Source organism: Amia ocellicauda, chromosome 12, assembly GCF_036373705.1.
Source record: "Amia ocellicauda isolate fAmiCal2 chromosome 12, fAmiCal2.hap1, whole genome shotgun sequence".
NCBI lineage: Eukaryota > Metazoa > Chordata > Actinopteri > Amiiformes > Amiidae > Amia > Amia ocellicauda.
In genome coordinates, this window is record NC_089861.1 from 40,183,128 (window position 1) to 40,205,629 (window position 22,502).

A 22,502-nucleotide genomic window follows, 5' to 3' on the forward strand; every position below is an offset into this window, starting at 1 on the left:
AATCGTCTGTGGCCACCACCTGCAAAACCATTCCCTTTTTGGGGTTGTCTTGCTGTTGCCTATCTCCGGTGCACCTGCTGTCACTTTCATTTGCACCAAAACAAGAGACAGTGATTCACAACCGCTTAGGCTTCCTAACTGTACAGATTAATATGCCTGAACTGTAACTGACTTGGTATTATGCTGTGATGATTACTTGTTCCCTTATTTTTTTGAGAGGTGTATTATAGAAGATAGCCTTGAGAATGCGGCCACAGAATTGCGGGAATCCGTGACTTTCAACACTTATGCAACCGAGTCGAGGTGACCAACAGCTCAATGTCTGGTTGGCACCATGGCTTAGATGTGCCATTCATGAAACTTGCGTTGATTCTTGAAGCCACTGGCATTGCTTCCCTCTCCAAGTCTGTGTAATAAGGAATTGGCAGGAGCCCACGAGTTGAAACTATCAGAGGACAGAATGCAAATGAAGTGTTCTGAGAAAAGCAAAGCGGCGAAAGGACATTTTCCCGTGTGCATGTAGATGGCCGACTTTGACACGGCTTGATGATGTCTTGTGGATCCTACCACTGCTTAAGTGCACTACTACGCTTGCCTTCAGGGAGTTTCATGTCAAACATTCAAAAAACAGGACTCCAACTAGACAGATGAGCACCTAAGATCGGTCTTGGCCGATGTGGGGATCGAACCCAAGACCTTGGCGTTATTAGCACCACGCTCTAACCAACTGAGCTAACCGGCCATCAAAAGTAGTCTCTCTGCCAGGCATTTCCTCATGTTTATGTAATTTGGCTGCAAAATGCATTACACACAAGTGTGAAAAGAACACTTTTGCAATTCCTAGCATTGGTGATGCTATAAATCAATCTGTCAGGAGTGGGATTTGAAGCCACACCTCCATCAGGAGACCAGAAAACCCTTCTACACTCTTCAAGGGAACAACACCTTAAGTCTGGCAAATTAGACCACTCGGCCATTCTGAGAGGATGTATACGTCCACCGCGAGATTATATACTGATCAAGAAAACTGCGGGAACACTTAAATCACACATCGGATCTCCGTGATCAAAATCTAGGAAACCTCAAGATCTTCACCGTACATTGCATAATTCGTAACTCTCCCACCTCCATGCTTTTGAGACTGTACTGGGAGACACAGCAAACTTTCTTCAGACGGCACGTATGGATGTGCCATACTGGAGGAGCTGGACTACCTGTGCAACCTGAATGGGCTGCAGGGAGCACCTCATAATTCCAGTAGTGACAAGGACACTAGCAAAAGGCAAAACTAGAGAAGAATCAGTCAGGAAGGATAAAGAGAGAGCAATCGTCTGTGGCCACCACCTGCAAAACCATTCCCTTTTTGGGGTTGTCTTGCTGTTGCCTATCTCCGGTGCACCTGCTGTCACTTTCATTTGCACCAAAACAAGAGACAGTGATTCACAACCGCTTAGGCTTCCTAACTGTACAGATTAATATGCCTGAACTGTAACTGACTTGGTATTATGCTGTGATGATTACTTGTTCCCTTATTTTTTTGAGAGGTGTATTATAGAAGATAGCCTTGAGAATGCGGCCACAGAATTGCGGGAATCCGTGACTTTCAACACTTATGCAACCGAGTCGAGGTGACCAACAGCTCAATGTCTGGTTGGCACCATGGCTTAGATGTGCCATTCATGAAACTTGCGTTGATTCTTGAAGCCACTGGCATTGCTTCCCTCTCCAAGTCTGTGTAATAAGGAATTGGCAGGAGCCCACGAGGTGAAACTATCAGAGGACAGAATGCAAATGAAGTGTTCTGAGAAAAGCAAAGCGGCGAAAGGACATTTTCCCGTGTGCATGTAGATGGCCGACTTTGACACGGCTTGATGATGTCTTGTGGATCCTACCACTGCTTAAGTGCACTACTACGCTTGCCTTCAGGGAGTTTCATGTCAAACATTCAAAAAACAGGACTCCAACTAGACAGATGAGCACCTAAGATCGGTCTTGGCCGATGTGGGGATCGAACCCAAGACCTTGGCGTTATTAGCACCACGCTCTAACCAACTGAGCTAACCGGCCATCAAAAGTAGTCTCTCTGCCAGGCATTTCCTCATGTTTATGTAATTTGGCTGCAAAATGCATTACACACAAGTGTGAAAAGAACACTTTTGCAATTCCTAGCATTGGTGATGCTATAAATCAATCTGTCAGGAGTGGGATTTGAAGCCACACCTCCATCAGGAGACCAGAAAACCCTTCTACACTCTTCAAGGGAACAACACCTTAAGTCTGGCAAATTAGACCACTCGGCCATTCTGAGAGGATGTATACGTCCACCGCGAGATTATATACTGATCAAGAAAACTGCGGGAACACTTAAATCACACATCGGATCTCCGTGATCAAAATCTAGGAAACCTCAAGATCTTCACCGTACATTGCATAATTCGTAACTCTCCCACCTCCATGCTTTTGAGACTGTACTGGGAGACACAGCAAACTTTCTTCAGACGGCACGTATGGATGTGCCATACTGGAGGAGCTGGACTACCTGTGCAACCTGAATGGGCTGCAGGGAGCACCTCATAATTCCAGTAGTGACAAGGACACTAGCAAAAGGCAAAACTAGAGAAGAATCAGTCAGGAAGGATAAAGAGAGAGCAATCGTCTGTGGCCACCACCTGCAAAACCATTCCCTTTTTGGGGTTGTCTTGCTGTTGCCTATCTCCGGTGCACCTGCTGTCACTTTCATTTGCACCAAAACAAGAGACAGTGATTCACAACCGCTTAGGCTTCCTAACTGTACAGATTAATATGCCTGAACTGTAACTGACTTGGTATTATGCTGTGATGATTACTTGTTCCCTTATTTTTTTGAGAGGTGTATTATAGAAGATAGCCTTGAGAATGCGGCCACAGAATTGCGGGAATCCGTGACTTTCAACACTTATGCAACCGAGTCGAGGTGACCAACAGCTTAGTGTCAGAAAATAAAAGAACACTTTTGCACTTCCTAGCATTGGTCATGCTATAAATCAGTCTGTCAGAAGTGGTATTTGAACCTACGCCTCCATCAGGAGACCAGAAAACTCTTCTACACTCTTCGAGAAAACAACTGCATTTCCGTCCTTGCACTCTCTCATTAATCCAATCTTGCCCAGTCAGCGAGAGAAGCCATGTACATGCTTTGCCTTCCTCTCCCTCTCCCTTCACTGCCAGTTCAGCGATGACATCTCAGAACTCTCTCACAGCTGACTTCTATGACATCACAGAGTGCATCAATTCCGTGGCTTCTCATCTGTCGCCACACTGTCAGGGTTGACTTTCTCACTCACTATGCCAAGCTTTCTCGGAAACACTGGAATACGTGGATGAGTTTGTACCACTTTTGGAGGTTTTGCCCACCTGGGGCGAGGCTGTGATCCAGCTGAAAAGCAATTCGGGCATGTGGGCAGCGAAAGATGTATCTGTGATGAAGAGAAACCCAGGTCGAAGATGTTTCCAATCAGCCCCATCGGTCCAGCCACAGACTGCCACAGACACACAGACAGCCACGGATAGACAGACAAACACACAGACAGTGTGCCTGACAAAAACTTTCCCTCACAGTCAAGTCAACATGAGTCGTATTATCTAAAAGAAGAACCCATCATTTCCTTTCATCTCTATATCAGAGAGAGCGATTAAAAAAACACATCTGTAAATGCTACTTGTACAAGCACGCTGAGATGCCCCATCATCAGTAGGCATGCTCTGTGGCGCAATGGATAGCGCGTTGGACTTTTAGTGAAAAGGGCAGTGGTCATTCAATGGTTGTGGGATCGAGTACCACCGGAGTCAGTGCTCACTTCATGACCCGGAGGCTTTTCTTGCCATCTTCAAGCGCACTGCCCGGTGTTGCGACTGGCCGGAGTCGGAGTGGGCGGTACGCCTGGCTCCCCTGCCACCCGAGTGCCCTAGACTACAAAAGTCTGAGGGACAGTGTCCTGGACCGGGTCGGTCTGACGTCGGACGGCCAGCGCCGAAAGCTCAGAAGCCTCCGGTTCGAACCTGGCTCCCGGTGCCTGCCACCGCTGGCTCAAGCCACGGAAGTTGCCGACCTGGTGGCCTTGGAGCAGTTCATCTGCCATCTCCCACGTCCAACCTGAAGGCTGGCACCAGGCTGGCAGAGAACCATCATTGCCCGGGACGATGCCACCTTCTGATGCCCGACGGCGGGCACCCTCCCTTCCATTCCCAAGACCCCCTCTGACCTGACTGTCCTGGATACCAGCATGTTGCCAAACACCACACCTAAACATGTTTCTCCCCGACCCACTTCCCCTTCTCGCCTTGCCTGTCCCAAAAACAAATCTGCCTCCTTAGCTCCTTCTTTTTCTCTCTCCCCCGGCAGTGTGTGGTCCCCTGGAAAAACCACGGTGACGTTGCGGGCAGCCTGGACATCGCCCGGCCGGGTGCTCGCTAGTGAAAACTATCTATCTAATATTAAGGATCATAGGCTCTCATCTGATTTGGCTGGGGCAGGTCACCTGTGTCGTGACAAGACCTTAAGCTGGATAATGGACCGATTCTTCTGGCCAGGCATCAAAAAGGAGGTAGAAAGATGGTGTGCTGCCTGTCCGGAGTGTCCGGACAATGTCAGCGACTAGGATCGCCGAGGAGCTGTTTAAGGTCTTCACTCGGGTGGGGATCCCAAAGGAAATCCTGACAGATCAGGGCTCTCCATTCATGTCACGCGTGATGCGAGACCTCTGTAGGCTGCTGGGGATAAAGTCCATCAGGACCTCAATCTATCATCCCCAGACAGACGCCCTAGTGGAGCTCTTTAATAAAACCCTAAAGAACATGATCTGTAAGTTTGTGAGCACAGACGCTTGGGACTGGGACAAGTTATTGCCACCCCTGCTGTTCGCTGTACGCGAGGTGCCCCAGACGTCCACTGGCTTCTCTCCCTTCGAGCTGCTGTACGGGAGGCGGCTGAGGGGCATCCTCGACTTAATAAAGGAGGACTGGGAGGCGACCGCCCCCTCCCAGACCTCTATGGTACAGCACATCCTGGACCTGAGAGATCGGCTATCGGCACTGGGGAAACTTGCACAGTTGCATCTCTTACAGGCCCAGGAGCGACAACAGCGCATGTACAACAGGAGAGCCCGGTTACGATCGTTCACCCAAGGACAAGGTACTGGTGTTATTCCCAAATTCAACATCTAAACTGCTGGCTAAGTGGCAGGGACCCTTTTTGGTCACACGCCGCTTAGGGGATGTTGATTATGAGGTGTGTCGCCCAGATCGTCGGAGGTAAAAGCAGATCTATCATCTGAACATGCTGAAGAAGTGGCGAGAGCAGGAAGCATTGGGTGCTTTTAGTTCCCCCCACAATAAAGAGTCTGAAGCCGCTGTTTCTGAGGTTCGCACTGAACTCAATTTAACAAACGCCCATTTAACAAACGCCCAGAAACAGCACGTTTGCTCTTTATTGTGCCGCTTCCAGCATGTCTTTTCTCACCGACCCGTGCTCACACCTCTCATTGAACACCACATCCACACAGCACTGGACCACTGCGTGCGTGTCAAACCCTATCGCACCCCCTATTACAAAAAGTAGGCTGTCAATGAAGAGGTGCAGAAGATGTTGGAGCTGGGAGTCATTGAAAAGTCACAATCGGAATGGTGTAGCCCTATAGTCTTGGTGCCAAAGCCTGACGGCAGCACTAGATTCTGCGTTGATTATAGGGAGCTCAATGCAGTGTCTAGGTTTGATGCCTATCCGATGCCCCGTGTGGATGAGTTGCTGGATCGGCTGGGCGCTGCTCACGGAAAACCCGGGCAAGTGAACAGTTGGGAGGAGGGAGACCAAGTATCTGGGGTACCTCTTAGGAGGGGGGCAGGTACGGCCAGTCGTTGACAAGGTGACCGCTATTGCCTCCTGTCCGCCTCCTAAGTCCAAAAAGGAAGTTCGGCAGTTTTTGGGGTTTTCCGGGTATTATCGCCAGTTTCTGCCGGACTTTGCCACCCTGGCTTACCCCCTGACCGAACTGATGCGAAAAGGTGCTCCAGATACGGTCCAGTGGACGGAGCAGTGCCAGGTGGCTTTCCAGGCAATTAAGGACCGCCTCTGCCAACACCCTTTTTTTAAATGCCTTGACTTCTCTCTCCCTTTCATTCTACAGACCAACGCCTGAGAAGTTGGAGTGGGCACGGTCCTGTCCCAGAGTGTTGGGGGTCAGGAACTCCCCGTCCTCTATCTAAGCAAACAATTATCGCCCAGGAGCGTAAATATAGCACCATTGAAAAGGAGTGTCTCGCTATAAAGTGGGCTGTGCCCTGTTTATTTAATCCCTCTCCCTCCCCGACGGAAGCAGCTAACCGACAAGAAGGTGGACTGAGTCTATTACCCCTGTCTGCCCGGAGCACCCCGATTGTGGACACTTTTTGCTTTTGCTTTTGATTTTGTTTTTGTTTTGTATCTCCGCCCTTTTTTGACATACCTGAACAAAATAAAGCCCGGACACAACCGAAACCGGAGACTCTCCCTCTCTCTCCCCGTTATTTGTGTCCGGCTTTCACAGTAGGCTATTCAAGAAGGGGGGCTCAAAGATGGCCAGATATAAATTTATCTATTTTATTTTATTTTATTTATTGTGCTTTGTTGGCACAGTGTTTAATGTTCAGTCTTAAATACATATTTTTTAATTGTAGTTTTGTAATTGATTTTGTCTTTGAAAAGGAAGACAAAATAATAAAAAGCACATTTTAGATTATTTAATTTATGCAATGGTGAAAAAATTGTCAAATTAACTGAAATGTAAAAAACAACAAACAAATAAAACTATCAAAACAATCTGATGCATTTAAAAGAACAATAACGGTCAATGCATTTGACAAATAAAAAAAACATCAAAACATTCAAAAACAGTGAAACCAGTGCTATTTAGAAATAATTAATACAATCATTTCCATAATTTCTTTACGTACTGTTGGAAATATACCATCTGGCCCAGGTGATTTGTTTGTTTTTAATTCTGCTAGTCCCTTTACTACCTCCTCCTCATTTATCCTGATCTCTCTTAGGGTTTGACTGGACTGGTTGTTAACCTGTGGCATGTTATCTGTTTTTTCTTTAGTAAAAACCTCAATATCGTCAGCTCAGCATACCTTAGTATAACTTAATATAAGCAACAGAGACGCTGCTGTGAAGGAGCGCAATAGTCTCTATAGCCACTCTGTCACAGCCACCTCAATAAATACATCAATTCATTAATCACTGTATTGACTTCAACCATTTAAACACATGTAATGTTTTGCTTTATGCTAGGGGTGGCTAACCCTGGTCCTGGATTTGAGCCCCCACCTCCCCAGGGATCTGTATTGGCAAACTGCTGAGCTGATGATATTGACTGCAAAGGGGAATCTCTCTGGAATGGTCCATTATACAGGGGAGCTAAAGACCTCCAGGAAAGCACTAACCTGTGGCCCTGGGGCCCTGGGGTTTGTCTGCCTAACGCTCGTCCTCTGTTCTTTGGGTCTGCACTGGTTCTGGTCCTATCTGACCAACCTGTTCTGAATAGGGCAGTGGTTCTCGACCTGCGGCCCGTCACACATGGAAGTGCGGCACACGATATGACACCCACATTTAACACTACAAGCGCAGAGCCGGTCAATTTGACCGTTTTGGTTATTCAAATTTGAATTATACTGTGTTCCAAAATACACTGCGCATATACCCATTCGTGACTATTCCTAACTATATGTATTAAACATGCCTACAGCGTTTTAGCTGCATAAACATGAAAATAAATAAGTTATAAACACATTTACCTAGAATAGCCAAAATCGGGTTATTTTGACTGGTCATTTAAACACATAATAACTCAAATATAACACATAATCCTGCCTTCCCTTTACAATAGAGTCAGTCTGGCACTCAAGTGGCGATCTCTACCTGTCTACAATCTTTCATGTGCTTGAAAAACACATGCATTTGTACAGCATTACAGGTGTTTTCTTATAACTGTAGTAAGATTGAGTGGATACAGTGATTACCCGCAAATCAACATGGATTTGAAACGGAGATTGAAGAGAGCTCGTTTTGGAAATTGGACAAGTAAAATCATGTTCTGTGAAATTGCAATGTCTCACCACACAATAAGATGAGTTACAACAACCTCAACTTGAACAGAATTGTAAAACTTTAAATAACGTGCTCAGGTAACCACAAAACATATGTTCTATGAACGTTTTGTGTAATGCGCATGTGCCAAAACCATCACGTCATGATGACATACTACTTTACCGGAGTTGAACATTTTTTTGTATTAATTAGCATGGGATAAAGTTGCTGATCATGCAAGAAAAGATTAAGTAGCTCGCGTTTGAATGATTATAGATGGACTTTGTGGATTGCAAATAATGAAATTAATAGTCATTCTTCCTCAACTTTCATTACTTACAGTGGGGGAAAAAAGTATTTGATCCCCTGCTGATTTTGTACGTTTGCCCACTGACAAATAAATGATCAGTCTATAGTTTTAATGGTAGGTGTATTTTAGCAGTGAGAGACAGAATAACAACAAAAAAATCCAGAAAAATGCATTTCAAAAGTTATAAATTGATTTGCATGTTAATGAGGGAAATAAGTATTTGACCCCTTCGACTTAGTACTTGGTGGCAAAACCCTTGTTGGCAATCACAGAGGTCAGACGTTTCTTGTAGTTGGCCACCAGGTTTGCACACATCTCAGGAGGGATTTTGTCCCACTCCTCTTTGCAGATCCTCTCCAAGTCATTAAGGTTTCGAGGCTGACGTTTGGCAACTCGAACCTTCAGCTCCCTCCACAGATTTTCTATGGGATTAAGGTCTGGAGACTGGCTAGGCCACTCCTTGACCTTAATGTGCTTCTTTTTGAGCCACTCCTGTGTGTTTTGGGTCATTGTCATGCTGGAATACCCATCCACGACCCATTTTCAATGCCCTGGCTGAGGGAAGGAGGTTCTCACCCAAGATTTGACGGTACATGGCCCCGTCCATTATCCCTTTGATGCGGTGCAGTTGTCCTGTCCCCTTAGCAGAAAAACACCCCCAAAGCATAATGTTTCCACCTCCATGTTTGATGGTGGGGATGGTGTTCTTGAGGTCATAGGCAGCATTGCTCCTCCTCCAAACACGGCGAGTTGAGTTGATGCCAAAGAGCTCGATTTTGGTCTCATCTGACCACAACACTTTCACCCAGTTCTCCTCTGAATCATTCAGATGTTCATTGGCAAACTTTAGATGGGCCTGTACATGTGCTTTCTTGAGAAGGGGGATCTTGCGGGCGCTGCAGGATTTCAGTCCTTCATGGCGTAGTGTGCTACCGATTGTTTTCTTGGTGACTATGGTCCCAGCTGCCTTGAGATCATTAACAAGATCCTCCCGTGTAGTTCTGGGCTGATTCCTCACCGTTCTCATGATCATTGAAACTCCACGAGGTGAGATCTTGCATGGAGCCCCAGACCGAGGAAGACTGACAGTTATTTTGTGTTTCTTCCATTTGCGAATAATCGCACCAACTGTTGTCACCTTCTCACCAAGCTGCTTGGCGATGGTCTTGTAGCCCATTCCAGCCTTGTGTAGGTCTACAATCTTGTCCCTGACATCCTTGGACAGCTCTTTGGTCTTTGCCATGGTGGAGAGTTTGGAATCTGATTGATTGATTGCTTCTGTGGACAGGTGTCTTTTATACAGGTAACGAGCTGAGATTTAGGAGCGCTCCTAATGTCAGCTCATTACCTGTATAAAAGACACCTGGGAGCCAGAAATCTTGCTGATTGATAGGAGATCAAATACTTCTTTCCCTAATTAACATGCAAATCAATTTATAACTTTTTTGAAATGAGTTTTTCTGGATTTTTTTGTTGTTATTCTGTCTCTCACTGTTAAAATACACCTACCATTAAAATTATAGACTGATCATTTCTTTGTCAGTGGGCAAACGTACAAAATCAGCAGGGGATCAAATACTTTTTTCCCTCACTGTAAGTAATGAAAGTTGAGGAAGAATGACTATTTTGTCAATTAGACTTGGTTTATAGTTGTGAAAACTTGAAAAATTAAGTTCAATTAATATGTTTTTCAGTTGACTTAACTAAAAATTCTAAATGCTTATTAATTGATAGAGTACGTTGGCTCAATTTACTGCATGTTATTTCAACAGTGAGTGAACTTAACACTTCATGTTTGCTAAACTGAGTCAAAGCAACAAGATGACTTGACTAAGTCACGTTGCGTCAACAAATAATTTTTACAGTGTAGCGGTTACATTTATGATTTGAAGAAATGTGGCTTCATTTTTAGTAAGAGGCTCAACTGAGTGTAGGTCCTTGTTTTGTGAAAGTATGCCTCAAAGCTAACCATATTGTGACTGCAGTTCACCATTGGTCGTTTGAAAATATCAAATAGCATGTGCTCTCTCTGGTTGGTTCCCTGACTAATTGAGGTAGAAAGCAGTCGTTTGCCCTCTAAAACATTTCTACTACTGCTTCTGTAGTCTCAACTGGGCTTTCCCAGTCAATGTTAGGAAATCTAAAACCCCATTATAACAGCCACTATAGCCCAATTGAAAAATCGTTTAAAGTGGTAATGTTATCTCTGAATAACTAGTTGTGTGCAAGTTTCTATCAGCTACTTTCAGAGAACAAAAGTAGTGAGGGAGTTCAAGGGTGACAATCTCGAGTCATTGTACATTTTCCCTGCATGCTTTGAAGACACGCGATACTTATACTACACAATACTTCAGGTCCAAGTTCAGAACCGGACAGCCGTCTTTAGACTCTTTAATAAAGGCAACCTAAATTAATCAGTGGGCCGTAAGTCTGGGTGTCAAATAAGCACCTGGGCCACAACAGGAGCGTAGCCATGGGTGGGCCTGGGTGGGCCTGGTTGGGCCATGGCCCACCTACTTACCTCTCAGGTCCACCCAATCAGAGAGTGTAAAATTTCTCCCGCGTGTTAAAAAAACATTATAAATACAAGATTCTGAAGCAATAACGTGTTTCGGAAAATCACAGGCTTTATTCCAAAGCATGGGGGCTGGTTCTTTTCAAGTCTAATGGTTACATTTTGGCTAAGTTATGCACAAGCAGGTTATAACTGGCTGTGGTAAATGTTTTTTTACGTAGTGCATCACACCATGACAACTGAACAAATGTAGTTGTGAACGGAGTTCCTACAAATGGTGAAACAAAATTATTTGTTGAATTATTTCAAAAGACGAGAAGAGAACTATCAGAACAGCACATTACACAACCTGATAAATCACCAACTGCATCGGAAGAAACCAATATAAGCACTGCTTTGCATCCACAGGCCAGTGTTGAATTCGGTAAGGAAACATTTTACTGTCCCTCGGATTTATAAGGAATAGATGAGTCACCTACACGGCCAAAATTGCAGGCATTTGCTTTAATTTGTGTTAAATCCCAAAGTTTTTCATCACAGCGGTGGTATGAGAAGTATCGCTGGATGGAATACAGCATAGCCAGAAATGCAATTATCTGTAGATATGCAGGCATTTGTTCTGATTCCCACACCGAAGAAACATTCACTAAAAATGGTTTTAAAGATTTTAAGCATTTGAATCAGAGCCGTTCAAAACATGAATCAAGCAATTGGTACTGTCCATCCGAAGGTTACAGACAAAGCCACACAGAAACATTTTTAATCGGTTAAATCGGGATTCCAGGAAGGCTTATTTGAGAGGAATTGTGATTAAAGCTGTGACTGACATTCTGATGTACTGCACAAAGCAGTGAATTCCAATCAGGGGTCTCAGAGAAGCTCTAAATAAAGGACATTTCTCTGAGCTATTTAAAGTAAACATGATAGTGAAATACAAACCTGTGTTGAAGAACTCCGCAAAAATGCAACACTATGAGCCCTGATACTCCAAAAGAGCTACTGCTTTACCATCACGCACACCTCATCACAGGGTACATTTCATGACCAGCATCAGTTCAGTATAGACCAGTGTCTCTATGGTTACCTTGTCCCAGTACAGACAAGTGTGTCTCTATGGCTATTATTATTATTATTATTATTATTATTATTATTATTATTATTATTATTATTATTATTTCTTGGCAGATGCCCTTATCCAGTGCTATACAAATTGCAAGAATACAGTTAAGGCATCAAATATTACAAATACAAATTTACATTGTACAAAGCAATTCAAAATATAATACATTTTACAACTTCCAATTTACACAGGTAAGTACAGTAAGTTAGGTCATACATCCTGGAACGTAAAAGCTAAGTGCTGTCAAGATGTAAGGTCACAGTCAAGGGTTACGGGAAAGGGAGCAAGGGGGAAATCAATCAATAATACAAGTATTAGTAACACAAGAAGCATGATCAAATGCTGTGAAGTGCTATCTTCCAGGGAATAAAAGGACTAATACGTAATATTACTAATGGTTACCTATGTAGAAGCCCCAGTATAGAACAGTGTCTCTATGGTTACCTATGTAGAAGCCCCAGTATAGAACAGTGTGTCTCTATGGTTACCTAATCCCAGTATAGACCAGTGTGTCTCTATGGTTAGCTATATAGAAGCCCCAGTACAGAACAGTGCGTCTCTGTGTGTAGAGTCACAAACACACAGAGGGAATTCTAGATGGGCAGGAACCAGAACCCTTGGATGATCTAGAGCAAGAGAGGGAGGATTCCCCTGTTGTGAGACGCTCCTAGAGATATAACAAGGGTACACTTCCAGTAAGCTTAATAGAAGGGTATTTACAAAAAATATGCAGTGTATTGTCATTATAGATCACAGACCCCTTAAAAGGTATCCTGAAATTGCCTTGAATGTTTTGATATATAACCTGTATTAATTCAGCAGGTTTTCAACAGGGGGGATACTGTAAGGGATACTACTTTGTTCAGAATACGGTATTGTTACATTAAGAACACCAGAGAGGTCTAATGTAATGGATGGCTTCGCAAACCAACTGAATTACTGAATCGCCTAACCTGCTGTCCAATCGGAATGTAGCTTTCTCGAGAAAAAGGGTGGGCTGTAGTTCGGGAAGAGTAGTCGCCATGATTAGTTGAGTGTGCAAATTGGAGCTGTGTAGTGTGCAGAGGAAATAAACATGTTTTTTATATGAAAACAATGAACTTTGTTTTTGAACACTGGCCTGGAATTGTGTATCTTTTCAAGTTTTTTTTTAGAAGAGACTGTTCTAGGTGCAAAGTGAACGGGACCCGTGTGACACGCAGTTAAGGAGAGCCCGCGTTGAACTAAGATGACTACAGTGAGATTTCCTGGACAAAGCTCGGGCAAAGGATAGCGCAGGGTGCACCTGCACCTGAGTTTTTGTCAAAAAGCATTGTGATCAGAGAAGGTAAAAAGGGAAAAACGCAAGTAAGCAGCAATAGCATTTTCTTTCTTTGAAGCATAGCATGACCATAGTTTTTCTATTGTATAAGTATCTTGGTGTAGGGGTGTCTCGCCTGTCCTGTAAGATTCAGGAGGGTAGGAATAGTTTAGTTATCCTCTCTGTTTACTTTTTGTGTGCCCCATTACTGTTAGTTCAGGTAGCCATTGTGAATTTAAATCTTGAACCCTACTTTGCCAAATTAGGTCACAGCTATACTTCGGTATGTAAAAAAATATATAACGCAGGATGGGCACATACCTCAAATTTGGGGGGTATAGGGACAAACTGTGTTGGGGGCGCGGACTTAGATCCTTTAGTTTCTCATCCATCCAAGATATCTAGCTTAGAACCCCTACAACAGCAGGACATTTACTAACTCCTCGTTACATATGGTTACCTATGTAGAAGCCCCAGTATAGACCTGATGCTGATGAAGTGAGGTCCGGGGGAGCTGGGGGGCTGCGAAAGTGAGGTCCGGTGGGGTCCAGGTTTCCTTCTTTGTTACCATCACTTAAGTTTACAAAGTGATCAAACACAAAGGCTTCTCTGACATTGTGAAAGTGTTTGTCCAAATCAGTAGGCAGTGGGTCCTCAGCCAGTCCAGGTTCAATCACAAAATTAGGGTTCTCAGTAAGAGTCCAAATCAAAAACGCAAGCAATCCTTAAAATATATATATATATATATTAACACAGTCAAAACCACCACAATCTTTCTACCCAACAAACAAGGAGAGCGAGGTAGGTCCTTATATAGTAAGTTTTAGAACAGTGGGTAATTTAAGATGGTTCTTGTGATATATCCTTCCCAACAAGAGCGCAGGACTAGGACACTGTCTTGTATGAGTGTCTGTTAGGTGGATGAGGAACTCATTGGCTGAGATTCAGATAATTATTACAAAATAAATTTTTCAGCACTTCCAAATCTCACAGCCACTGCAAATCTCGCAGCTGCTGTTTTATTTTTTCAGCAGTTGCACTTCAGGGCCACCGTAAGAAAGAAACTAGGTGTAACTCAAGTAACAGAAAGGTTGAGTACTTGTATGGTTTAAACGGGTCCACTGTGCCATCCTTAATGGACAAGTTTTCGGTCCAGAAATGTACCAGCTGAATGTCTCCATCCTGCCATCGGCTCCAGTGCGTCTCTTCAGTTTTCTGTGTCATTGTGCCCGCACCGTGTGAGTTCACCCGTGCACATGTTGCAGCAAACTCTCCAGTGTAAATTCAATGTAAAGTGCTCCTTTACTTTCCACGGGTGAAGCTGTTGCCTCTCTCAAGGTTTTTTCTAGTAGCTGCGCCCCAGGTAGACCCAAGTAATCGACGATTAATTACATTTTAAGATTTTATTCGATTTTAATCAACTTTATCGCTAAGTCGTTGGCAGCCCCGCTGTCGCTGAGTACTACTGTATCTGTAAGTGTGTTTTAATGACGAGGCGGCTAACGCCAGATGGTAGGTGATTGGATGTCGTACCAAATGTACCGCTGCAGCACTGGGTCATGAACGTCATTCACGGTTCTTGTAGTTTTCATTGCCTTCTCGGTTAATTGCGACAATCCACAACCGAACTACATTTCCCACATTTTCTAACGTAATAATGATTAGTGTAAAATATAATTATTATCAAAATCCTGTCAATGTAGTGTTTACTTATAGAGTTCAAATATTGTATATGCACTGTGCGCCCAAATTGTATTTCACACTCGCACAACATTATTTTCACTCACAAATTCGAGCATAACGCTCACACTGTAGAGCCCTGGGTTACCTATGTAGTAGCCCCATATAGACCAGTGTGTCTCTATGGTTACCTATGTAGTGGCCCCAGTATAGAGCAGTGTGTCTCCATGGTTACCTATGTAGTAGCCCCAGTATAGACTAGTGTGTCTCTATAGTTACCTATGTAGTAGCCCCAGTATAGACCAGTGTGTCTCTATGTTTACCTATGTAGTAGCCCCAGTATAGACCAGTGTGTCTCCATGGTTACCTATGTAGTAGACCCAGTATAGACCAGTGTGTCAGGAAAAGAAAATTGTTGAAAATATTGTCAATTTGTATTATTTAAAACTGTAACAAACTTTGTTATTTCTTATTTAATTTGCACTCACTGTCACTCAATGTTTTGTCAATTTGCTGCATCATTCAGGCTTCTAAATGTGCTGTATTTGAACAATACCACTTAAAACACATGAAATACAGAGTATTCAAATTCCAGCTGCCATTTGGCCTGAACTGTAATACTCATTATTAAGAAGTCACACACATTGAGTGACATTGCCTTCAAGAATCAAAACATTTCATAAACATGGAACCATCGATCTTCATCGATTTTTACCAATCATTGTTTCATTATCAATTCACATCTGATTCATATACTCCTGAGCATTCTGAGGCACAACGTGAAAAGTAAATTTTAAAATCAAAAGTCATAGGCAGGACCATACTGGACTAGACCCAAAGAGAAACAGTTCCCACTGACTAGTGACTGACTAATGCAAGCCAGCTTGACTACTGTATAATTAACAGACTTCTCACTACGTTTGACACAACATTTGGCACAATGTGACAATTATAAGTCTAACTCTATAATACAGTCCATCTAATAGACCAGAGACACACTGGTCTATACTGGGGCTTCTACATAGGTAACCATAGAGACACACTGTTCTACTACAGGGGTCGATCTTAACGCGAGCCCGCTTGCCAATGGCTAGTGCAGCTCGCTGCGGGCCAGTACAGATTCTCTAGAACTAGTCCGTGTGGCTAGTGCATATTATCTTACGTTTTACAGCTGTTACGATTTAAATCCTCAGATTTTTCCTCGGTGCGCTATTCGGTGCGCTAGTTTCACGAATGCGTGCAACTGACAATGTGCCAGCGGTTGCGTTCGGTTTGTGTCCTCCAGCCTAACTCCGGTAGTATTTTATATAGAAATGTACTGGAAACGATCGCTACTAGCGCACGTCAAGATGTAATCGAATGTACCACTTGCAGCAGACAACAGAGGCAGTCTGTGGAGTGACCAGAGCATCATTAAACGTGAGTATAACCCTAAAACAAAGCCAAAAGACAAGAAAACGTGTGTATCAATCCTTAAATACAGTTGCATAGACCATAAATAAGCTACGTTAAAATACAAGTAAACGTATAGAGTGATATTGTGCAGTTAGGGATGGGCCATTTGGTATTGGGGGGGGGGTACTGGATTAAACTGAAGAAACCTTGTACATAAATCCTTTAACACAGTTGCATACACCATAAATATGCAACACCGTATTTAAGTCAATATATAAGCAAACATATATGATATAGATAGTGATATTATGGAGCTAGGGATGGGCCATTTGGTTTGTTGGGCGCTCACTATGGGTCGACCCTGGAGAGCTGTGGTGCAGGTGAGCGTTTCTCTCTCCTTATTTCCCTTTCTTCCTTTTCACTCTCGTCCTTTCTTGTGTTTGGTTTCAGCGCAGGGCACACACCCTGATTTCCAGTAACCATTCTGAACCGTTTTATTTTATTTCTCCAGGTATGGTGAGGACAATGACACTTTTAAAGTGGAGAGTTTCCCCAGCAGCGGCGATGATGACAATACCTAAGGAAGTGACGAGTGCCACAGAGAAGGTGACGTCAGACTACCACTCGGGCTCCACCTCGGTCTAAGACAGCAGCACCTGGGATGCCCAGCACGCCCCCCCCGCCACCCCACACACACACACACACACACACACACACACACACACACACACACACACACACACACACAGTGTACCGGTACTGAGCCAGCACTGTCCCCAGTCCCCTGGATCCAGCGATAATATAGAGAGCACAGAATTCAAGTGAGAAAAGTAAATTCGGATAATTGTGAAAGTCTACAGAAGCCCCCGCACTGCGACTGTCTGTTTACTCTGATGGTGCTCAATTCATGTTGCCGTTCTAGACAAGCGGCCTGTGTCATTAATGCTGGCTGAACACGGCTGATCGTGGCACAGAGCGCCAGCAATTGTGAAAAGGCACATTAAATGGTTATGGTTCCTTTCATCGCTTAGCTGGCTTGCCCTGTGTGATAAATGTCTGAGCTTTTATCGAGATCATGTATTCTACAATTTATGACAGTTGAGCAATAACATATAAACTGTTTTGCAGGCGCCTGATTTTGTGTGCCAGCCTGTTCCAGCATGGCAGCAGCTACCCAGGAATAAGTGTGTTCTGTACATAGCGTAGTGCTTTGCCAAACATAGTGCATTGTTTCTCTGACAGCAGATGGTGAAAGTTATCTAATATGTAAACATTGGTACAGGATTAAGTTAGTAACTCAAAGGTGTTGCCCTTTGGGTCAGATTGCAACACAAGTGCAGGATACGCACTAAATTGCAGCCTAGTATATAATTTCCTGGGGGATTGTACACACCTGGGGCTTATACCAATCAATTAGCAACAAACAAATGATCCGGAGGTCCGATATAGAGCAGAGGAACAGCTTTCCAAAGCCCAGTGGGTCATAGGGAACATGTTGCCTTTGTGATTGAAAGATGCTTCTTAAATAATGCTCAATTTGCTCTGCTTGTGCAACCAATGCATATATTGTTAGAAAGTGAAATTGATACGCGGGATACTCATTTTGCTGCCCTTATCCTTGTAGAATTTGTAATTCGTGTTCAGATCCTTTATGGAGAAAAAAATATGACATTCAATGTGCATCAATTTACTCCTCTGGCCTCAAATGTCAATAATTGGGGAGCCCTGTGAGCACATTCTGCTTCTTATTTTGAAAATGGAAATGGAAAGCTTGTTAAGCTGTTGAGGTGCACCACTACACAGTTAATATGTTTATGCTGTCAAAGACTCTCCATTTAGCAATCTACACAACATTACTGAGAGGGTATCGAATTTCTGTAGCAAATTAACTGAACCACCAGTTTTTTTTTAAAAAGGAAAATTAATAAAATCGTCTTGAATGGTTCAAAAACTGTACTCCTTGGTTTAAGTACATTTGAAGAAAGAAAAGAATGAAATTATTAGAAGGGAAACCACAAAACTTGAGACAGGGGTGACAGGTAGCGGTGATCTGGGGAATCCATGCAGCAGGTCCGACAACGAGACACTTGGCACTGGCAGCACATGCTTTAGTGCTCTGGGAGTGTTTACAGCCTGTGAGTTTAACACTTCATGACCGACAGCTGCCCTTCATGCCAACACAATACACATCAACAATGACTTTCATCACCATGTTCATCTGGACACTATGCACTCAGGGTGGGAATTATTTTGATTTTATTATTTCCATTTTGTATGTATTTCTTTGTAATATCTAAACAGGCACACATCAAACTCATAGACCAAATCAGATTGTTTTCATGTATATTACATATATATGTAAGCATTATTTTTATTCTTCGTTTCCAGAATCCAGCGGACAGTATACTGTGACTCAGACTCCATCAGTGAAATCTGTTCAGCCAGGAGAGACATTCACTGTGACCTGTAAACCCAGCAGTGCAGTGTATATTAACAACATCCTACACTGAGACCAACAGAAAACTGATTTATTTTGCCACTACCCGTCAGTCTGGGATCCCCATTATAGTGTTGGGCTGTGGTGAATGAGGGCCCAGAGTGTGAGCCATCTCTGAGTGACTGTGCTACACTGCTCCACAATATCACAATATGTACTGCTGGTCATAGCAATACAACAATAACAATACCCTGCACACAACACATGCCCTTAATAAGCTCCTTCTCTGTCAGAGGGCAGCCTGAGACACGTCTTGGAATCCAGCATGACTTCACTATTGACAAATAGTACATAGATTAAAAAAAAAAAGTTTCTACCTACTTTAGTCAGCTAATGTGTCACCTCACCCCTTTCTAGAAAATAAAATGATATTTGTTACATCAGTAATACTTGCATATCATATGAAAGAGGGAGACTGGGACACAGATTAATCTGATTAGACATTAGTATTAAACTGGGATCTCTGACAGGGGTAAAAATAGAAGAAAACCAGGAAAGTGTCCCACCCCTATCAAGTCCCACCTGTGTTCACAGCTCCCAACTCATCTAACTTTCTGTGACAGGATTTGGATGAAGGAAGCTGCTCTGCATACCTGTCCTCCCCGAGGTAACTGGATTTAAACTGCATTTTAGGTAACTTTTGTTTAATCATGCTGACAATGGATTTTATGTATTTTTTTCTTTGTTTTTATCCATCTTTAAACTATTGTTATATTATGATTTGTAACGTACAATAGTTTTAAAAGTCATCTGTCTAATTGCCACTTGGTGAACGGGTAGTTGGGGTTTCTTATTTGAATGGTTTCTTTTTTGGAGTTGAGTTGTTACAATGATCACGATTTGTTTTCACATTTAGAGTTTGGTTTGTAGTGTGGTTTATTTGTTTATTTTACTTCACTAACCCCAGTTCGCCTGTGGCATTTAAGATGAATAATTATTGAATCGTTTATTGCATATCCTGCTTTTATTCTTGGATTTTTGCTTGTAATAAACTGTTAAACATTTTGTACAATTTATTCCGGTCTCTGCTTACTTTTATTTGATTAAAAAGATCTTGTAGGGGGAAACCTGAGTTGTGCGCATTATATCTAAAACTATTTGGGCGAAACGAGTGGCATGGTCAGTAATTTAGCCAAGGGTAGAGTGTACACATCAGCCACCTGGTTACAATTATTATGATGCACAAGACAATATGAATTATTGTGAAAAAAAAAATATATAGAGAGAGTCTGCCCATGATGACATCTGTCTAGGTCACTCACAGCAATAATTGCCCTCATAGAAATCTTGCACAGCGTCAGGGGTGGCGGCGGGGTATGGCTTGGTTAGGCTACAGCCCCACTTTAGCACCACCATGGAACAACCAAGAATATCACTGAGCAGAATAAGTGCCAGCCAGTTCCATTTGTGTCACTGCGTCATTGCTGCGTGAAACTGCGGACGTTAGCATGCAGTGTAGTGATGCAGCGCATCACACATTACACTGATCTGAGTAAAATTAGTTAACGCTAGCTAGCTATGTAAGTTGGTAAATTGGAACATTGTTAGCATTATTATGGATCGATCCAACCACGACAACCGGCAGATTGTGCTCCTTTGAAAACGTAAATGCCGAGTTTGAATATATTTTAAATAATAGGGTCGATTTGGAAACTGTGCTGACTTTGTCGTGTTTTGTGTGGCCTCGGCGGCCACCTCTTGTGCTCCGTTAATTACTGTAGCGCTCTCTCTCTCTCTATCTGTCTCTCTCTGTGTCTCTCTATATCTTTCTTTGTGTGCGTCTGTGTGAGGGGAGTGTGATGCGTGATGTACAATCCGCTGGGTTTGCCAGACAATGTGAACGACTTTAAATAGCATGCATAATAATTATTGCCTGAACTCAGTAGTAGTGACCGTCCATGTCTGTTGCTCTCGATGTAATTTTGCGTGTGAAAAAAGGAGTCAGTGCAATCGTCTAACCCAGTGGTTTTCAAACCGGTCCTGGAGTACCCCCTGCCCTGCTGGTTTTTGTTCCAACTGCAGCGTACATTTTGTTGTCTCAAATTTGCATAGTAGTTATGCCAATCAAATATAATTTTGCTTAGCAACACGAGTTGCTTGATTAGCAACTTAAATTGGTCTACCAATTATCAAAAGTGGTGATTATTTGTTCTCACACAAACCCGCAGCGCAGCCAAGTACTCGGATATGGGCGTGTCTGGTGTAATTGGAAAGCTACAGCCCTGCCCTGTATGAGTGACAGACCCGCTGGCCAATGAGGGACGGGATTCGGGTAACAGGGCACGGAGTGCGGGCCGCCTCTCGGGCGTCACAATAAAATAAAAAAAATACGCGTATCTTAAAGGGGAGGTACCTCAGCATTGCTTATACGCATTTTCGATGCTTGATTTGGGACGGAAAAACGTATTTTAATGCATCGCAGAATCAGCGAATCGATGAAGAAAATACATCGCAAATGGAGGTGAATTTGTCTCACATTTTGCGATGTGAACCCTGACAAAATGTTCACTGCAACTGAGGTCTTAAATTGCTTAATTGAATCCTTAATTGACCTAACAAAGCAATATACCATTCAATTAAGTAATTACAACCTAAATTGGAACAAAAACCAGCAGGGCAGGGGGTACTCCAGGACCGGTTTGAAAACCCATGATCTAACCCATAGCAGCCTAATGCGTGGTATTTCTAGCTACTGGGAAGGGTGCTATTTTATTGTGTATGTATTCACACTGAAATTCAGACGTTGCATTACGGGTTCGCCATCCCTGCCATAGTGTGTGTGTGTGTGTGTGTGTGTGTGTGTGTGTGTGTCAGTCCGACAGAGCAGAGCAGCGGCTGCAGCTGCGTGATTTCCAATGACACCGACACGTTCAAAAGAACCGTAACGTCGGAGCTCATCAATACTACAGTCTTTAATCATTTAGCACCGGGGCCCGTTTAATACCGGGTTGGTACACAGCCCTTCTCATGGCCAGTGAAGCAGTGTTTTTTTTTCTTATCTAGTGAAGTGAATGTGCTAACGTTACTTAAAGGTTAAGCTTTCTAGCTGACGTTTTATTTGCGAGTCTACCAGCTCCTCACTTTTGCCATGTTCAGCTTCGCCTATCATACCTGGTGTTCATGCCTTGCAAGAAATGTGGCCATTGCCTCTCTGCTTCTTTCGATTCCTTTTCCTCTCTGTCCCCTGATTTTTGCCTTTGGTGAGGCATTTTGACTCGCTAGTCAGTTTCCGCTTTGCTGAGCTGCAAAATGCACATCAGTGTGTTCCGCACATCTGACTGGCCAAGTGTTTCGACCGCACCATTTTCACAATAACAGCGGGGGAGTGGGGTATCAGATGTCCCGCTGCGTGAGGCTTCCTCTAGTTCAACTGCGTGTTGAGCTTTCTTTTCATACTTTCCCTACCATGGAAGATACTCTCAAAAAGTGGATACAAAATATTTGGTGTGAGCAGTTCAGCATAACCCCTCATACTATCGTCTGCAGTCGCCACTTTCAAGAGGAAGATATGAGTGAGCCTAAGCTCCAGGCTAAACGGTCCCGAATTAATAAATTGGACAGTTTACTGTACAACCATGATAATA

General features: G+C 43.4%; 2 non-coding genes across 2 annotated transcripts; both read right to left on the reverse strand.

Moving 5' to 3' along the window:
* Positions 1 to 668: 668 nt before the first annotated feature.
* trnai-aau (transfer RNA isoleucine (anticodon AAU)) lies at positions 669 to 742 on the reverse strand. Its single transcript has one exon. It is a non-coding gene; the product is annotated as a tRNA-Ile (tRNA).
* Positions 743 to 1,993: 1,251 nt separating this feature from the next.
* trnai-aau (transfer RNA isoleucine (anticodon AAU)) lies at positions 1,994 to 2,067 on the reverse strand. The gene has a single exon. It is a non-coding gene; the product is annotated as a tRNA-Ile (tRNA).
* Positions 2,068 to 22,502: the final 20,435 nt, after the last annotated feature.